Source organism: Callospermophilus lateralis, chromosome X (genome assembly GCF_048772815.1).
Source record: "Callospermophilus lateralis isolate mCalLat2 chromosome X, mCalLat2.hap1, whole genome shotgun sequence".
In the NCBI taxonomy this organism is placed as follows: domain Eukaryota; kingdom Metazoa; phylum Chordata; class Mammalia; order Rodentia; family Sciuridae; genus Callospermophilus; species Callospermophilus lateralis.
In genome coordinates, this window is record NC_135325.1 from 88,592,439 (window position 1) to 88,600,139 (window position 7,701).

The following is a 7,701-nucleotide window of genomic DNA, read 5'->3' on the forward strand; positions in this document are numbered from 1 at the left end:
TGGATGCAGTATGTGTCATAATAAGGAAGATACATACTCTTCCTGCAATGGACAGAAAAAAAAGAGTTGCACAATTACTGCAGAGCCAGAGTGTCTATGAATGTGCTCCTCTTGCTTCTCCTGTAGCCTCTTCCCTTTTCTTTGCTAATCATTTTCCTTGTATTCACATTCTGTTCATCCAGGTCTTTGCAGAGAAAAGATATGCAAAGCCTCTAGATTATGGCTCCAGCAGAACAACAGAGAAACGATAAGTGTTGACTACTTAGGTCCATTATATAGCACTGTGACAAAGACCATACACTTCTGACCCAGAAGACAGGATTTGAAATCCAGTTCCAGCATTTACTAGCTTTAAGACCTTGGGTAAAATCACTTAGTATTTATGTACTTCCATTTCTCCATCTGTCTAATAGAGACAATGAAATTATCTACCTGACAGGGTTTTCATAAAGATTAAACAAGTACATATAATACCTTTAAAAGAGTAGGCAAAGAATGGTAGGTGCTATATGATATTACCTATTGATATTTTTACTGGCTTTATTAAGACCTAATTCACATATCATAAAACCATAAAAAATGTGTCCATTGAAGTATACAGTTAAGTACCTTTTAACATAGATTTGTGCGACCACCAACACAACATAATTTTGGCACATCTTCATCACTCCAAAAAGGAAACCTGTATTCACTGGTGGCCACTTCCATCTCTACAGTCCGTCCATACCCTGCCAGCCCTAGGTAATCTACTAATCTGTTTTCAATCTCTATAGAGTTGCTTCTTCTGGACATTTCATATAAATGGGCTTACACAATAGGTGGTCTCTTGTGACTAGCTCCTCTCACTTATCATAACATTTTTAAGGTTCATCCAGTTCATCCATGGTATAGATTATCTTAGAACTTCCTTTTTACAGCTAAATGATAGTCTATGTATGGACATCACATTTTGTTTATCCATTCATAAGCTGATTGACATTTAGGGTTTTTTTTTCATTTTTGGCTGTGATGAATAATGCTGCTATGAACATTCATTTACTAGTTTTTGTGTGAAGATATGTTTTCAATTTGCTAGGGTGTATACCCAGAACTGGCATTTCTGGATTGTATGGTAATGCTGTGATTGATTGTTTTAAGAACTACCAAACCATTTTCCAAAGAGAGGTGCCATTTTATGTTCCTGCCAGTGGTGAGAATGAAGTTTCCAATTTCTTCACATCTTCACCAATATTTGCTATCTTATTTTATTATTATTTTTATTATGGCCACCATAGAGAGTGTGAAGTAGCATCTCATCATAGCTTTGGGCCACATTTCCATGATGGCTGGGGAGGTTAGGCATATTTTTATGTGCTTATTATAGATTTGTGCTCATGTCTTCTTTGCAGAAATGTCTACCCAAATCATCTGAGTTATCTAACTTTTTAATTATTGGATTGTGACAATTCTTTATATATTCTGGATACAAGTCCTTTGCCAGATATTTGTATGTGAATGTTTTTGATCATTTTATGTGCCCTCTTTTTCACTTTCTTCTTTAAATTTTTTTTTAAAAATATATTTATTTATTTATGTATCTTTTTAGTTTTAGGTGGATACATTAGTTTGTTTTTATGTAGTGTCGAGGATCGAACCCAGTGCCTTATGCATGCTAGGTGAGCACTCTACCACCAAGCCACAACCCCAGCCCCTCTTTTTCACTTTCTTGAAGCTGTTATTATTAAATAAAAATTTACAACTTCATATGTGGTAAGAACAGACTGTATTGGAAATGATGAGATCTAAAATCAGTTGAGAGATAGCCTTAGGTATTTGAAATTAAATCCCAAACAGATCAAGCTTCTACTCTGTGCCAGGCACTGTGGGGAATAAGATCTGGCTTCTATCCTCAAAGAGCTTACCAACTCAGGGGGAAGAGAAGGTGCAAACATGTGGAAACTTAAATAAATATAACATGTTTAAATAGCAGTTCAAGATCACAATAGAAAAGATGACACAAGACACTATGTGATTAATTGCCAAATAAATTGCATAAAAAATAATTGCTATGGGAACTCAAAGGAGGGAGAGAGCACTCGGGGCTGGGGTGGTCAGGGAGAGCTTTAAGGAGGAGGGATCTAAGCAGCCCATAATTGACTGCAGCCATGCCTGTGTAATACTAAACAAAGGCTTGGCGAGAAAAAAATATTGACACTGTTTGAGGTGAGGTTTCTTAATGATTAAATTGATACCACCATTTCATTTCATCCTCTGCGGAAATCCCCACAGTCCTACTTTCCCTGTGAACACCTATGTGACCTGTGTCTAGTCCAGAAGTTACCAATTAGCAATGTAACAAGCCACATCTGGCTCACAGATACATTTAGCTTGGCCCAATTAAGTATATATATATAATTAGCTGCAAAAATTTAATGGGTAAATTTCACATGAAATATTTATTTCCAGTTTCTCTAAAAATGTCAGAAGAGCTGGCAAGCCTGCATTGGAGAATGAACTCTCTAGGACCATGGTCAATTTCACCCCTCCATTTACTTGCAGAATTATCAGTTTGAGACTTTGCAGAATCATAGATCTTCAACTAAAAGGTATCTCAAGAGTGCATCCGTTTCCATTTCCTACCTTTGGGTATGTATGATATTATTACCCTTAATTTACAAAATATCAACTAAAACTCACAGAGTTTTCCCAAAATCACAGGACTATTGAACATTTTAACTAAAACCCGTGTTTTCTGCTTCTCAACTCCTCAGTGTTCTTTCACAATATGCCTTTCTAGTATAGATGCATACTGCTTAGTAGCATTCTTCTGGCACTTTCTAACCACTGCTAGTGCTATTGGACAGTTTTTTTAAATATTTTTTTTAGTTGCAGTTGGCCACAATACCTTTATTTTACTTATTTATTTTTTTGTGGTGCTGAGGATCAAACCTAGTGCCTCACATGTGCTAGGCGAGCGCTCTACTGCTGAGCCACAACCCCAGCCCCTGTTGGACAGTTTTTGATAGGATAATTCTCTCTCAGATGACACTATAACATTCCAGAGTGCAGAGGGGTCTACATCATGTTCTTCTGTAAAAGCCCATTGCTCAGAGCATAAAACTTTGCATTGAATTGGACTCAGGAGATTATGTGTTGGTTTGTTGAGGGATGAGATGAGATTGTGAAGAGTTCACGATGTAACCTTCCAAACACCCAAGCTAAAATGTGTTTATTGTTCAGAGACAAATATGTCCAGTACCTTTAAGAAGTTTCAGCATTTCATGGCTTGGTTGGACAAGCTTCTTGAAGTACATAGACTGTTTAAAGGACAATAATCTTCACAAATTTCAGGCAAAGATTTTCATCTCAAATTAAATATATCAAAAGAAAGAATGAGTAATTTGTTTGCCAAAGAAGTTTTTTTGTACTGAGGATTGAACCCAGGGTTGCTTAAGCACTGAGCCACATCTTCAGCCCTTCTTTTTAACATTTTCTTTTAGTTGTTGATGTGCCTTTATTATTTATTTATTTTTATGTGGTGCTGAGGATCAAACCCAGTGCCTCACACATGCTAGGCAAGCACTCTACCACTGAGCCACAACCCCAGCCCCCTCCCCAGCCCTTTTTATGTTTTATTTTGAGACAGGGTCTTGCAAAGTTGCTTAGGATCTTGCTATGTTGCTGAAGCTGGCTTTGAACATGTGATACTCCTGTCTCAGCCTTGTGAGTCTCTGTGGTTACAGACATGCGCCACCCTGCCTGGTGTACTTCACATTTTCTTGGAGGTGTTGAGTGATAAAAGATGAAATAATAATGACAGGTGTATGGAAAGTGATTAAAACTTTTCCTTAAAATATTAGTGATTTTTAAATCTGAGGGTATATCAGACCCTACTGGAAGGCTTGCTAAAACACAGAATATTACATCACATCCTAGAATTTCTGATTCAATAGGCCTAAAGTGAGTGAGGTGTAATAATTTGCATTTTTAACAAGTTCTGAGGTGATGCTGATGCTACTGGTTCAGGGACTACACCTTAAGAACCATTACCTTCGATTAATAAGAGTTACCAGTTAGAGAAACCTGAGATACTGCTAACAACTGAAATTGAAAAGAGTGTGGGGAAAGCATGTGGTATATGAATTGCGAACAGCATGGACTGGCCAGAAAACCAAAAGAGGTGGATTTCAGTGCTAGCGGTATCATATCTCCATAAGCAGTAAATACAGTTCTCCTGGTTCACTTGACTAGTATTTCTCAAGTTAGGCACTGCAGAACTCTATAAGATGTTAATTGTTATCCGATGGAATAAAAAAAGATCCATAGTCAAAGAAGTTGGAATATTTTGAGTTAAATAAAATTGAACAGAATTCTTTACTGAGAGACTTCTCAGAGCCTTTAAAATGCTAGTAATGCACTACAAATCTCCAAGGAAAGAAAGAATATGTGATATTTTATTTATTTATGCAGACTGTTCAAGCCGAATTGACTAAGGATTCCTTATTAACCCCTGGCATGTTTTCTGTAGAACATGGCTTGGGAAACATTGGTTTATGTCCAGAATGCCAAAATATTTTATCAATGGGTGAGACTGATTATTCCAGTGGATATTCTGCTACTTAGGTCTGTTGCAAGTTTACTTGCTCCCATGAAGATGAGTGTGACTGAAATTTATCATTCTCTAACAAGTGGTGGCATCCAGTAGCCTTAGCCAAAAAGGAAAAAAAAAGTCTCATGTAGCACATTTAAAAAAAATCTAGAATACAGCATGTCCTCAGGGGTGTCCAATCTTCAAACTCAGAAAAGTATAAAACCTTATGTTGAGAGTTTGGGAAGAAAGGGAAAAAGGGAGGAAGAGAGGAGGAAGGAAGGAAAAAAAGAAAGTCAGGTCATTGTGGACTAAAGTTCCAACTGGAAAGAACAAGCTGAAAAGCCACAGACACATCCTGTGTTTATTTGATTCCTGGCTCTCAGAGAAAGTTTTGTTTCCCCAAGACACTGAGTCAGCTTGTTTGTTTACCACAGAGTATTGGAAGTGTATTTGTACCCCCAATTAATCATTAGTTGCTTGCTTTCTTCCCACTTGAACAAAATACAAACTTGAACTAATGGAGAAACATTGTAATTTGTGTATATCAGGATGCCACAAAATATTTACATTGATATATAGATACAATACATGTGTGCATTAAACAATTATTTGAAAAGAAACTGATGGGATTTAAGATTCAATGAACACACACCAAATCCTTACAAGGCACAAAAATACAGATGCTCCTTGGCTTACTGTGGGGTTATGTCTCATTAAACCCATCATTAGTGGAAAATATAAGTTGAAAATGCTTTTAATACATACAACCTACTGAACACTGTAGCTTAGCAACACGGTATACTGTGGCTATCTGCCACTGCCTAGCATCACGAGAGAGTGTCTTAGTACATATTACTAGCCCCCCAAAAGATCAAGCTTCAAAATCCAAAGTATGGGTTCTATTGAATTCATACTGCTTTTCACCATTGTAAAGTAGAAAAATTTAACCATCCTAGGTTGGGGACTGTTTGTATTCTAATAACTCTGATTACCTATTTGATTATAGAGAAGAATGACCATGAGAACACCAGCACTGCTTTTAACCAAATTATTTGAGAAGTAGCAACTCAGAAGTAGCTTTTTAATCTTTTATCTTGAAATCAGATCTCAGGTGTATCTGGAATCGATGTGAACCGAACATGCTCAAGGGGTCTCAGGGGAGTCCCCAAAGATGTACACCCAAAAAGCACAGGGTTAAATAGAAGTCATACTTGCTGTTATATACCAAAATAAAAATAACTCTGTTGAGTTTTTAGATCATGTCTAGCTTTAGGAGGGCTTGAAATGTATTGACTAAATTGTCTGGTCACTCAAGCCAAGCAGCTGATTAATCCAGTTGAATGACCTTATCAAGAAGATGAAATTGGTTTTTCCCATAAGGGCTTTCAAGAAAGAAGCTTCTTGAGTCTCCCTTGTAAACCCTTCTTGTAGTATTCCCCTCTTTCTTGTGACTGTTGAAGGTTATTTACACTCCAGCTAACCTCAGTAGTGAAGAGCAGCTGGTTGCTACTGTCTATACCCACTTTTTGTCAACTGGAACAATGGCTATTCAGGGTAGATTCATCTTCAAAAGGAATATGGTTTATTCTGGGACTGGGAATGGAAACAATCATTTTAAAGCCTTTTCTATTTCTTTCCTTCTATGATTTTGAATTATTTTCTATTGATCTGCAGTTTTTAAAGGTGTGCTGAGAACTCTGCTCTTCCGGGATGCTTTTCAGTGTGTCCATTGAGCTTTTCTGGGGGTTTACTTTCATAGAATAAAATTCCCTTGTTTGGTTTTCTCCACATTTATACAAAGGCCGTGGCTGTCCACTCACTTGATTCAGAGTTGCAATTGAATAGTGTGTTAAGAGTGCATGTGATTGTCACATGGGCCCTGGAGTGCTGAATGCATGGGAAAGTCTTTGTTTCCCCACCCAACATCCTCAGTCATACTGCATCAGTCTAAGGTGAGTATAGATTAATAAGCACTGACCCATACTGAATGGTTCTCTGATAAGTGCTACACTACTGATGCTTTCTCTTTTCTCTATTTTTTTATAGTAACCACGATTTTCTACACCATTGTTGCAATATTTCAGTACTTTTAAAAAAATTTAGTTGTAGGTGGACACAATATCTTTATTTTATTTATTTATATGTGGTGATATGGGCCTCACACATGCTAGGCAAGTGCTGTACTGCAGAGCCACAACCCCAGCCCTTTTTCAGTACTTTTAATGTACACATCTTGCAAACTCCTGTCTATGGCCTTTGCTCAGGCTTCAACTCTATGAAAGTGGCAGAAACATTTTGGAGAATGTCTTCTGTCATAATTTTTCCTTGGTTCTACCCTTTGCACGTTAAATGTCTGGTTGTTTCCATATATTCCCTCATTAAAAAGGCATCCAATTTGTCTTTAGTTGGGAAGCCATCTATATACCAGAGCTAGAACATGTGCATGAAAAGGATATACTATCAACCCTCTCACATCAGACATTCAGATATTGGCAAGTAGAACTTGGACCAACAGCCTAGTCATTGAACAATATCATCTCCTTCTTTTTTATCCATCCAGATGTTTTGTCATCCTTCAGACATGGCTAATTTTTACCCATGATTTTGTCAAAGACTGATAAAAAGCTTTTCCTCTGATGAGCAGTTACCAATCAACTCTTTGTTCAGAAGAGAAAACAGATAATGTTTCATTTATAAAGACCAATAATATTGAATTAAAATAAAATGCCCATGAAAGTATATTTTACATTCTCATGAATCACGGATGAGTTTATTATGATCCATGCTTGCAGGAAAGAATGACAAATGAATTCATATTGATTAGACATTTAAAAGAACATGTCTAAAAATGACAGTGGCACATTAAAGATCAGGCAATTATTCATCTATCTGTTTCAAATTTGTGTGGAAGAAAATGGGTCTGAAACCCGAAGTGTAGGAAAAGACTTAAGAGTTCAACTTTCTGCTACAATTTTTTAAGAAGCTAGAAGTTTACATTAATCCCTTCATAAAAGCTCATGCAATAGTGCATTTTGAGCCTGCATTGGTTTGGAAATGTACAGTCAGATAATTGGGCCTGGAATACATCGACAGTACCCATGGTTTAGAGCAAAGTGACTCAGTTGAAATAC